Below are 12627 nucleotides of genomic sequence, written 5' to 3'. Positions count from 1 at the left end.
GCCGTAGCCACCCGTGTAGCCGTACTGCGTGCCGGCCGGGCCAGGCACCGCCGCGGTGTAACTCTGCTGGTCGGCCCCTAGCGACAGCGCGCTCATGCTGTACATTACTGCGTTCTCGTCGTTGAGATTGGATTTATGTGCGCTGCGCTGCATTGCCTTGCGGAAGCTGGAGTTGATGTTGGAGGCCCGACCGTTGGCGGCGCCGGCCGCCGTGTTGTTCGGACCGGCGCCGTTCGTCACCGCCGTCCTGCTGCCGTTCTCGGCGCCCAGCTTGCCGAAGCGATTGGAGATCATGTCCTTGATGTGATAGTACTTCTTGGTGAGCGTGCCGTTCCTGCCGCGCTCGGCGTCGGCGTCTGTCGGGTCGGAGCCGGGGGGCGCCGCCGGCCCGTCCGCTGCCAGCCGGGCGTTCTGGGCCGGCAGTCCCTGGGGACAGACGGTCGCCCATGTCAAAGCGATGCATGCAGTGCATGCATACGCCCCATGCCATCATCAGAACATGTTGGCGATTCGCTGCTCGCTTTCAATTTCGCTGATGTACATACATCGGGAGTGAACGCGCCGTCAAGGGCAAGAAGGAAACCGGCGTTCTTTTTCAGATGACTACCATTTAAGTGTGATTCTCTGGAGCTGAGTGGTGTGCATCCGCATAGCCGAAAGGTGCATTGTTGACTTCAGTTTCGAGGACCTGTGGTAGCGTACTTCATCGAATGATTACTTAAGACCTAATGGCACTCACAAGACTTGCAATTCCTAGTCATAGTGGGTGATAACACAGGGCCACAAAGCTTCTGTGCTTGGGCGACAGGAAGCAACAGCGAAGTTGCAATGACCTACACGCAAATTACGTGATTCATAAGGTGTCGGTCATAAAGAATGTGCCAATTTGGCGTCATCACGCATCATATTTCACCCTGGCATAGCATAGCAATCATACAGTAGGAAATCACCGTTTCTTCTTTGTTGCTTGGCATACAAGGCATGCTTTTGAGGGCTGGGAGAATATCGAACTGTTTACAAATAAAATTGGGGAGCCATGGGCATGTTTGTATCTCTGAAGTCCTGGCCCCTGCCGACTGGCCGTCGTGCCGAGCCTCCCCGGTCGGGCTTGGCGGACGGGCAGCGGGGCGTCCGACCCCTCCCCTCCCCTCCCGCGGGCGTCTCGGCGGCCCGGTGATTGGTCGTGACACAGCAGCGGGCCGGCCGGAGCGTGACGCGGGGCCCACGCTTCAGCGGCTCACTCACGGCCGCTAGCAGCGGCCGGCAGACCACACTCCGAGGCCCGCACAGTCCGGGGCCGGCGCACAACAGCGTCAACAGCGGCCGGAGGACGGGTCACCGCTGCAGGGCGACACGGCGGGGGCGTGCACCACCCCACAGAACGGCCTTCCTTCCGCGCTGTCTTCGGTATTGTGCCCCCAGCGCAAGACCGGGGTTTTGCTTTATATTCAGTATGTTCCGGTGAAAGAAAATAGGACTAATTTGGTCCCTCGCAGAATGAATGAAACGTTTCCTTTTTGTATTTTCTTCGGTAGGAACGAAACGATATCTTTCGACTAGCTATACGTTTAGGGGTAGTTGTGCTCATTGAGCCGATTACTGCGCACACTTCAGCTAGAGATGACGGACGCATTAAGTATGCAATTCATTCGTGTAATTGGCCCCAATTACAGCCAGAAGGAGCCGTTCGTGGGAGAGAGTGGTCGCCTATGTTTGGTCTGTGCTCGTTCGTTTCACTCGGACATTTCACGGACCAGCAGCCAGGCTTTACAGCATAGATCTAACAACACCTCTAGATGGCGTGATCGGTACTGGTTGATTGCATCCCGTGAGATTTCCATGGCACTCAAGCCCTTCTGTATCTCTCATGCCCTGGGAGCAGCGGCTGGCCGACGCTGTAACTCACGCCAGGCAAACTACAACAGAAAAAGAACTGGATTTACGTTGAAGAGCGACCTTACAATTCTTGCGAGTATATCTGAGCAATCGGTGCTCCAGGCAAACGCCGCGGCTACTTCAGAGGCTTGTCTCGCCAAATCGTGACAACCATTTACCAGTTTCAGCTGGGCGTGTGACAGCGCGCGGGCCGCCGGCCACCTACCGTTGACTGGGCGTGCAGCACCGTCTGCGCGCCGCCGGCCACCTACCGTCGACTGGGCGTGCAGCACCGTCTGCGAGCCGCCGGCCACCTACCGTCGACTGGGCGTGCAGCACCGTCTGCGAGCCGCGGCCCCAGCCGTCGCGCTGGAACATCCGGCTGCAGGTGTCTCGGAGCGCGTCCGAGCCGCTGACGCCGGCCGGCGGCGGCTGCGAGGCCGGGAACTCCTGCTGGCCGCGGCCCGACGCCCGCGCCGCGCCCTGGGGGCAGGCCGGGTCACCGTCGCGCTCAGGCGCCTGGGGCCAATGAGGCTTAGTTCACTGCGGACAGGCTTGGTACCGCAAGCATACGTCTGCGAGTCCCAGCGGTGACTACTAATTCAGCCAGGTCCTTGAGCGTAAAAGTGACCTCAGATATTTAAGGTCCACGTGGAGGGTCAGTATTGCGATGCCATCATGTGTCTAGTGATCACATGGTGCCCACTGCGCCCCGTGTAGCCGATGAGAACGGCTTTGTCATAGTTCCGCCGATGGAAGCCGAAAACCGTCATCATTCTGGAGTTTCGAGTACAGCAGCTGCAAATGGGCGTGACTCCCGTAATAAACACCAGGGACCGGGAAGTTATGGCCTCATGTTGGCGGACATTTCGCTATTTTTGTTCAAGGTGACGGCCTTTTATTAATTGGCCTGACTGGAGACGTCTGTAAGTGAATTCCCTGAAAATAGAGGGGCCTGTACTGACAAAGGGAACGGAAACAGGTGGCTGAAGCAATGCGGATGATTTCAAGGGTGCCAGAAAATGCCCTCTGAGGGTGGCATTACGAGCGGGGTGAAGCATCACTGTAGGCAATGTTCTATTCAGCGTTCAGAAAAAAAAACACGACTAGACTGACGATGTACGAATAGCACGAGCACGTCCTTAACAAAATGTCCCCCCTACTCTCTCTCCTTGTCTCAGCCCTGCTACACCAGTATCCAAGTAGCTTAAGCCTCTTCAGTGCTGTCCTACGAGCCCCACGCCACAGCGGCGCACTCTCCCGCTCAGCTGAGCCGCGGGCTGCGACGCGGCGTTCGGCCACCCACTCGGTACACGCCGTACGGGTCCTCCATGGCCGGGTTATCGATGCCGGCGACGGAGACGGCCGACTGCAGCAGCTGGTCCCGACTGCCGGCCGTCTGGCGCTCCACCTGCAGAGCGGGCGGACGTGTCGGTCAGACGGTGGCTGCGCCGGGGTCACTGGAGCAGGTGGGGGGGGGGGGGGCGGGGGTCAGGGCTCGGCGTGCTGGGTTGGGGGGGGGGGAGCTGCGGCAGTTATCTAGCTCGGGGGGATCGAGCTCAGCTCAGCTCAGCGAGCAGCCGGCCGGTGATTCCTGCTGACATTCACGGCGATCCTCGCCACAAGCGCCGCTCGGCGCGGCAGAACTCCGCCACCTGATCAAAAAACGCCCGCCAGCACAGATATCTGACGTCACGGTAAAACGGCCGTGTCTGAAGCAGACCCTGCTGGTCACTCAACAGACAACGATAGGGACATATTACATAACAGGCCGACCTCACAGTGTCAGCAGCTAGTCCGATGCAGCCGACCCGGTGGTCCATCTACATCGCGGCTGTAACACCCATGTCGTGGCTATCGCGTGCCATCGCATATCCAGTGATCCCCAAACATCGGCACACTGCTGCGACCTGCCGCTGTAGCGATTCCCAGGTCCCGGCACACTGCTGCGAGCTGCCGCTGAAGCGATTCCCAGGTACCGGCGCACTGCTGCAAGCTCCCGCTAAAGCGATCCCCAAACATCAGCACAATGTTGCGAGCTGCCGCTAAAGCGATCCCCAAACATCGGCACACTGCTGCGAGCTGCCGGTTAAAACGATGCTCTTGAGCAAATCAGAGCAGCTCGGTTCACCTCAAGGTGTCCTGGCTTTTCAGTGGAACACTGCTATTGATTCAGTCCAGCGCGGACACAACGGCTGCAACACCCCATGGCTGCGGTGGTCAATGCTGAAATGAGTGCTAGATGATGCAGCATTCAATTATGCAGCAACGGCGCTAGTGAGAAATACGGCTAGAGTATCATGGATATTAAATGGCCTTTCAGACATGAATTAGGTCATGACTTGGCTCTATTTCCGTGCAGGGTCATATATAAACATTATGTAATGCCACGGCAAGGCCGAATACAACAGCAGTGGCTCACACTGCTACGAATAGCAGTTCTCCAGGGCCTTTTTTGTTGTTCTTTAAAGAGAACGTTAGGTACGTTGTCACGCTCTTTTATGAAGGACCAGCAACTGCATTGGCCATATCAGCGTTGAGGGGTCATGGCGCAACCGGCATTCGAACCCATGGAAAAATATACAAAACGCATCCAAAAAAGGTGAAGTTTTTCACCTATCAGCCAAATTCTGATCTGATCATATAAAACTGAACTCTCTACAATACGTCAAATTACGTATCATCGTGTCAACGCCGCCTGACACCAATTATCTCACCTCCACCGCCACTGCATATGCCATGCACGTTTAATTTGATCATGCACTGCCATATCTACTCTGTCCAACCAATGCCAATCACATTACCATCCGCTGCATGTGCCGTCTCCAGCTCGACTGTCCTCACACATCACTGCCCTATCTCGTCTGACACCACGCGGCACGGCACGGCACGGCACGGCACGACGCCGTCTCCATCTCGTCTGACACTCAATGTCACCGTTTCTATCTTGTCTGACAGCACGGCACGGCACGACATGTCACGACACGACACGACACGACACGACACGACACGACACGACACGACACGAAACGAAACGAAACGAAACGAAACGACATGACACGACACGGCACGACACGACACAACACGACATGACACAACACGACATGACACAACACGACATGTCACGACACGACACGACACGACACGACACGACACGACACGAAACGAAACCAAACCAAACCAAACGACATGACACGACACGACACGACACGACACGACATGACATGACACAACACGACATGACACAACACGACATGACACGACACGTACGACACGACACGACACGATGCAACACAAAAAGACACCGTCTCCATCTCGTCCGACACCACATATCGCCCGTCTCTATCTGGCCTGGCCCCTTATCTTCATTTCGCCTGATCCAACGCACCACCTTCCCCATTCCGTCTAACCCAATACGCCACTATTTGCTTAACGTCTGACAACACGCATCAACAGCTCCACATTGCCTGACCCCGAACACCACTGCCCGCTCTTCTTCTCACTCTAACAGCGGCATATGCATATCGTCTTACCTCACACCTAACATTTCCCATTTCGGCCTGACCCCTTAACACCGCCCCCACCTCGTCTGACAGACCGCATCATCGTATGAACCCACGCCACCGTCTTCATCTCCTCTCATCGCACACAAATCGCACCACTGTCCACAGAACACACTGTGTGCACCTCATCTCACCCATCCGACCGCGTACAACGCGACGGACCCACACAGACGCCACCACAGCCACACTGAGCCCGCCGCCAACACCCACCTCACGTCGCAGCACGACACCACCTCCCCCTTCCCAGGCCGCACCAGCGGACTGACGTCCCCAATCACAGAGGAGCCAGGCCGTCTCCCGGGCGTGCGGCGCGCGCGGCGGCTCCACGTCTGCTCTCACCGACGCTGCAGCGGCACTGCAGCCGACCCGACCCGCTGCAGCACGGTGCAGTGCCGCCCGGAGAGAATGCACCATCCGTCTTCTCGCCGACTCCGGCCGCCGGCCGCGCCGGGCCGTGTAATTATTCGCCCATTAGACCGGCAGCCGCGGAGAAGTGCGGACAAAGCGCGCGATCCGCCCTGCGTGTTTGCATATGTATGGGGCGGCAGGGCTTAAAGCAATATGGAGCAGCGAGTTAAAGGCGCGCCACGTTCAAGGGCACGTCGCGCGGCGAGACGATCGTTTAACTGGCTGTGGGTGGGGTGGGGGGGGGGGGGGGGGCGGTTAGCCGCGGACTGCGGACCAGGAAACGGTTCAGCCTCGGGGAACCACGATATATTGTAGTGCATCGTGCTGAGAGTTCAAGACGGAGGATTTGTGCAGCTCGTCTCGGCCCGACCGCGGTTAATCTTCATGTCATGCTATCTCCATTGAAGTAACGAATCGCACCGGAATGTGACTTACACGAATACAGAACCGCCGAGTGTCTATGCATTAGAATTTAAATAGGAACATGATTGTTCTTATCTCATCAGCACGGAATATGAGGCATTCTTCTTACCCCCTATCCCGAGTGAGAAGTGACGGTGCATTCCGATCGCGCAAGCAGCATTACGACCTCCCCATCAACGGGCCTCTCACGTCAGCTAGCTTTGACTTGTGATGTCGGGAGACAGCTCAGCAGAACAACGCGAGGTCTGAGTATGATCAATCGGCATAGCCTGAAGAGGCGTAAATCACATTGTCAAGCGATACGAGATGTGGGGACGAGGACTACATTACGATGCACGATGAACCGAGCCAAGCCATGCACTTCTTCGTCGCCATATTCCCATCGCATTCGTCAGCACCAGATCGAACCACAACATCCTGCTGCAGCGTCTTCTTCGGCGGCGGCCCCTCCGGCGAGGGCGCCGCTGGGGCACGTCTGCATGCGGTGCGAGGGAGCGGGGAAGCGGCGGTGCGCGGGGTGCAATGCTGTCGCGCTGGCCGATGGCCGGGGTTCTCGATTTTCGGTGCAGCACAAGAAGCAAAGAAAGCCGGCGCGGCTACGCCTGCGGTGCGACAAACCCCATCACAGTGCTGCCGAGAGAGAGCCTTCCTCCGCGTTCCCAGCCGTGCGCTGACGTCAGCCTACCGAACTCGGCAGGCGTCAGCACAAGCTACACAGAAGATACAGAAGCAGTGTCCGCCGAGCTATGACGTGCAAGGCACCCGAGCCGTGCGTCCGCCGTGCCGTGCTGCGCGCTCTCGCCGCGACTCTGTGCCTCTACGGCGCCGTGCGGTGCGTCTGCCGCGCCGCTGTGCCCGGTCGTGCGGTGCCTCTGCCGTGCCGCTGTGCCCGGTCGTGCGGTGCCTCTGCCGCGCCGCTGTGCCCGGTCGGGCGGTGCCTCTGCCGTGCCGCTGTGCCCGGTCGTGCGGTGCCTCTGCCGTGCCGACGAGCCATCCTCTGAGCAGCCGCGTGCCTCCTTGCAGCCCTCTGAGGAGCCGCGTGCCTCCGTGCAGCCCTCTGAGGAGCCGCGTGCCGCGTCGGGTCGCTGATGGTCTGGCCGTTACTCACGGGCAGACTCTCGGAGCTGCGGCTGGCGGCCAGCCGACCGGCGCGGGTGAGACTGAGCGTCTGTGTCGGCGCCGGCGGCGGCGGGCCGGAGTACTGCTGTACGGCCGGCTCCACCAGCTGCCCGCCGCGGCCCAGGCTGCGGCTGTACACGTGCTGGAAGCTGGCCTTCTCCACCGTCTTGTCCACCAGCTCCAGCGCACGCTCCACCTGGCGTGGACACGGCCGCCGGACGGTTACCAGCGAAAGCCGGTGACGCAGGAGCGTTGCTAAGGTGGAGGAGAGAAGCTTGAGGGGCGCCAGCGCCCGCCTTCGGGTCGTCCTCGGTGCCGTGCGGTGCGATTGGAGGAGTGAACTGCCTGCCCGACCATATACCATTCTAGAAAGTTCATGTTCTGTGTGGGGGTAGAACAAGGTGAATGTGATTTCGTGGAAACATGTGGTGTCCCAAAAGTGTCCGGGTTTGTTCAGGTCATAAATTGAACTTCCAGTAATGCACTGAGATCCATTCCAACCCATTGTCGTATCATTCGAGAATTATCTAACCATTTATCAGCTATTCTTTAACCTAGCCACCCTGGAAAAAAGACAAAACCTAACAAACGAACGTCGGATGGTTATCTCAGACAGATGGAAATAGCACACCGAAGTGCTTCCACTACCGGCAAAAAGCCAAACAATGGCCAGGTCTGTGATAAAGTGCCTCGCGCTTGAGTGTAAAATGAAGCGTGGAGAAGTAGCTATGGTGGAAGACGCCTTCGACCATCTGATTTGGTTTATATCGTGACAAAGTTTTCCTCCTCGAAGATGAATTGTCGGCATATAAGCACGGTAGATTTTACATATATTGACTTCAGCGATACACAAAATTTGAGGCAGATCTTTTTTCTCCCACTTAAATGCATGGGGCAGCAATGACAACACGATCCGGGATTATTTTCGTGGTATCAGAAAGACAGCCGAAGGGCGCGCCCGACTTCGTGTTGGGCAAGTTCTAAGCCGTTTAAAAAGGTCCCAAGTTGTCGGCAGATAACGCCAGAGCGCAAAGGTAACAACAAACTCTAATGACGGATGTTTGCTCATGCGAGTACAGTGAGCTCCATTAGTTCAAGAACTGTTCGCAGATTTCCACCCGTTCCTACCACGCGCAGCGTGACCGACCAACTAGTTTACCGTACTATTACCCTCTACCGTAGAGCCCCAGCATGCGTCACTCACAGGAAACTTGCTGGAGTGCAGCTGGATTTCCTGGTTGGCCAGCATGGGGTCGCTGCCTGAGAGGCGGCCTCCCGCCAGGTAGCTGGCTGGGGACTGCCACTGGCTGGTCACCGCCGGATCCGCCAGCTCTCGGGGCACCGGAACCGTCTTGTATACGCCCAATTCCCCTTCTGAAACAGACGGAGCAGCAGCGTGACTCGGGAGTGCTCCTCCTACGCGGAAGGCGGCGCGGCGCGCTAGACCAGGCGCCGGCCGTGCCGGGCACGCCGGCGAGTCGGACTCGGCGTCACGTGGCTGACTCGCCGGCGGCTGCGATGATATCGCCGCTCATAAACTGCGGAGGCGACACACAACGGTGCGGTGCCGGCGCGCGGTCGTCTCTCGCACGACACACGCAGCCCCCGGGTCAGCGGTGGCCGGGGCGTGCGCCGACCGGCGGGTCCTCTGTCGCTAGTAGCGTGTGGCGCTCCGGCTGGCGGCGCGGTCATCGGGTCACGGGCACGTGATCGACCGCTGGACCGGCGCCAGTCGGGCCTCGGCGGCCCGGGGCCGCGCCGGGTCCCACGGGCCGCCGCCGAGGTCCCACGGGTCGCGGCGGCGTGGCGGGAGGCGCCGCGCCGCCACGCCGGGCCGGCTCGCCATTGTTCGCCGCCGTCGAGGGATACGTAATTAGCGGGCGGCGCACGGTCGGCGCCCGGTGTGACCGAGCACCGCGGGACCCGCTGGGGCCGGTGCGGCGCGACGGACGTGTCTCGTTACGTCACGTCATCTCGCGGCCCGTCGGTCGTGACGTGACGGCCGAGCGATCGGCCGTCGGCGCGGGGTGACGGTGTGACGCCCAAGTTCCTTCCCTCCCCCGGTCGGTGACGTGGGGCCGGCGCGAGCCAGCTGGCTGATGACGCTCGGCAGACGTGAATGCCTTACAAGTGGAATGGATGGCCGGACGTCTGCTGTAGCGGGAGAGGCGCAGTGAGAGGCTTGCTGACAGTTGGGCCGATGCTCCCACGTGAAAACAGCTTGGGAGCGCGTACTGATTGCCGAGCACGTGAGCCATGATGACCGGCCGAGCGGAAGCTCAGACGGTACGCGACAGTCAGAGTTGTTTTCTTTACTTAAACTGTCTAATGTCCATAGTGCACGCTCGACCTAAGCAAAAACAGGTCTGGGCGTTCTGTTCTTTCCCCGTTGTTAGTTTTTACGTTGAAAATATCTAACCTTCAAACAGTGCCCATTTAGTTCACTCGTGAACACGAGCACTTTTCTTAAACGTCGATTTTCTAACAATATATTCTAATGATCGACTGATATTGCTCTCTAACCAGTACTCCCTGGTACATAAAACTCGCTCTGATGTGGGGGTTTGATCCACCGCCCCCCCCCCCCGCTGTGATTTTCTGGGGATATTTCACGGGCACATCATGCAATCGTGCCAAAATGTTTCGCGCCTGTGGGACATACACTGCGCGTCTTTTCCCATGAAAAACGTGTTCCTAGCTTTTCTGGTCTCTGAGCACCGACGTTTTGGGAGAACACTGCACGACGGTCTACGGCCGGCGCGGGAGGCGGGCGTCAACTGACGAATCCTCCAATCGCGCGAGGAGGGCCGACACCGTTATATTGACAGAAACCTATATTCAAAATGTGTGCTCGAAACACATCAAACTGCATAGCATTGTGCTCAGTATTGTGCTCAGTACACACTCAGTACATTACACACGTAAGACGTCCGTGTAAGTTTTACATTGCTGCTTGGCATGGTGTGGTAAATATGGGCGAATAAACAAAGCGTCTAAGGGGTCAAACGTAGATTTAGAAGCATAAAGCGTTTCAATAATCGCAAGATCTCGTCAAGACAAATCAAATGTTTTTTGCGGAATTCCATTTTTCTTAGTTTTTGAGGCGGCAAGGGGTCGCATTTCTCCCCCCCCCCCCCTCCATTATCGGTCTACGTCATGAAAACGGCGAATTATGAAGGCGGTTTAAGTTTGATGATGTTGAGTGCCGGGATGCAGAAAAAATTGCTGTAAACGCTCAAGTCAGAAGACATACCTTTAACGATGAGAGTCAAAAGATCTTGCTAAAAGTATGAAAAAATTATACCAAGACCAGCATGCAACTGCACCACTCAGTTGCGAACAGATAGCAAGTGTTCCAGCAGAGGTGCTCTGGGAGGGAAGACCTGGCTCTGGTACAACTCGCAGATTTTGCTCCAGCCTACGGAGTGCTTGCCCTGCATGCAGCCCAGCGTGTTTTAAATGTCATAACTAAAAAACACGTCCCCTCATCGATTAACACTGGACGGACACTGAAACTAGCTGTCACATTACCACTGAGAAGATTTCTTACGAATCACCGGCTATTACCTCGGGCTTCTCTGAGTCATGACGGTCCCATTTCTTTGATGGCTGGGCCAATAATTTTGTCAGAGCCGAGCCAGCAATCTCTAGATTCAATTACTTGATTGATTACCGCTGTCCACGACCGCTTGATTTATACCCAAGGCGAGGACGTGACCAAAGTGCACTTTAATGCCAGGAACGCCAGAATCTCCGGGGTGCAATGTTGCGTGGAGAGCTCCAGTGATCCGGAGAGCGAGCTGGTCAGTCGGAAAAGCGCAGAGTCCACCCGCCCATGGTCGAACGGCGCCGGTACCGCACCGCTGACGGGGTTACAAACCCGCGGAACACCACAATCGGAACTCTCCTCGCATCACAAGAAAGCAACGGCGCTCGGTGTCCGTCCCAGCCTCGGAGCCTTTAGCGCATCACAAAACACCAACACCCCACGCCGAAGGACACGCGCCCGGGGCGAGGGCGGACCAAACGCTGGATGCCGACGTGCGAGCATTCTCTGCAGCGACAGGTCCTGCATGTGGCTGACGTCCGTGACGGCCGATGCTGACGGCGCGGCGGCGGCGGCGGCGGCGGCGGCGGCGCAGGGCCCCAAGGCCGGGCGGTGTGCGATCGGCACCGCATGGCGAAACGCCCAGCCGTTTATTGCCGCTCATTATGTGACCGATCATGGGCGGCAGCGGCGGCGGCGGTCGGAGCGGGCTGAGCCAGCCACCAGGGCCGTGGATGACCGGCGCTAACGCTCGGCTTGTGTCAGGGTCGACTCAGCCCCTCCGCGCGACCGACCGGGTCCCGTGAGAACCCCGCAAGGCCAGCGCCGATCGTGAACATTTGGTGGCCGGCGGCGGCCGGTGGGCGACTTTATGCCTTGCTGCCACAGACAGGTGCCCTCGTTCTCCGCTGTTGCCCGTGGATCACGCGTGTTTCAGGCACGGGCGCGAACCAGAACGGAGCGTGCCTGAAATCCAGTTGGCGTCTAATCACTGGCACGAGCCTCTCGGGGTCGGTGACCGAGTGTGGCGTACGGAGAGGCTCTTGGGCGAAGTAAGAGGCTTTGATACAGCATCCTCTAGGGCCGAGACATTGTAGTCTGTGCGACCATCGAATGTTAATATTGGTTCATATCACAACACTAACCGGGCGCATTATGTTCGGTGAACTCCGCGCCACCCTGTCATGGCCAATAAACGGATGGTGACCAGGGGGTTGGATTCCTTAGCGCGGAACCATTCCTCAAATGGCGTGTGTGAAGCTCAAACGTGTAGCTATAAACCGATTGACTGACAACTGATAATTTGATACGTTTGTTAAGCTATTTGGTTCAATTTCCCGAGAAAAAAGCAATTATTTATCACAAGTTTGGCGTCACAGTTTAGTGAAGTTATCAGTGCAAAATAAACGAATTAATTGATGCGGAATAATAAACTGACATATTTGATAGCATGCTCCAAGCCGGAGCCGCGCCAATCAAGTGATGCCACTGGGCCGTCAAAACAATGGTCAGCGGCAAAGGTTATGGAATCATTGCATATGACCTCATATTACCAAGATGAGGCTCTGTAGAAGAGTATTAAGCAATGGCATTAGAGCAGCCTGAAAATCGTTTCTAAAATTACTTTTCCAGCCGGTGTCCCTTGGACAGAGAATAGCACGATATTATGTCATTATCTCCTAAAGCCCTATT

This window comes from Pollicipes pollicipes, unplaced genomic scaffold (genome assembly GCF_011947565.3).
Source record: "Pollicipes pollicipes isolate AB1234 unplaced genomic scaffold, Ppol_2.1 Scaffold_2555;HRSCAF=2994_pilon_pilon_pilon, whole genome shotgun sequence".
NCBI lineage: Eukaryota > Metazoa > Arthropoda > Thecostraca > Pollicipedomorpha > Pollicipedidae > Pollicipes > Pollicipes pollicipes.
This window is presented reverse-complemented; position numbering follows the sequence as displayed.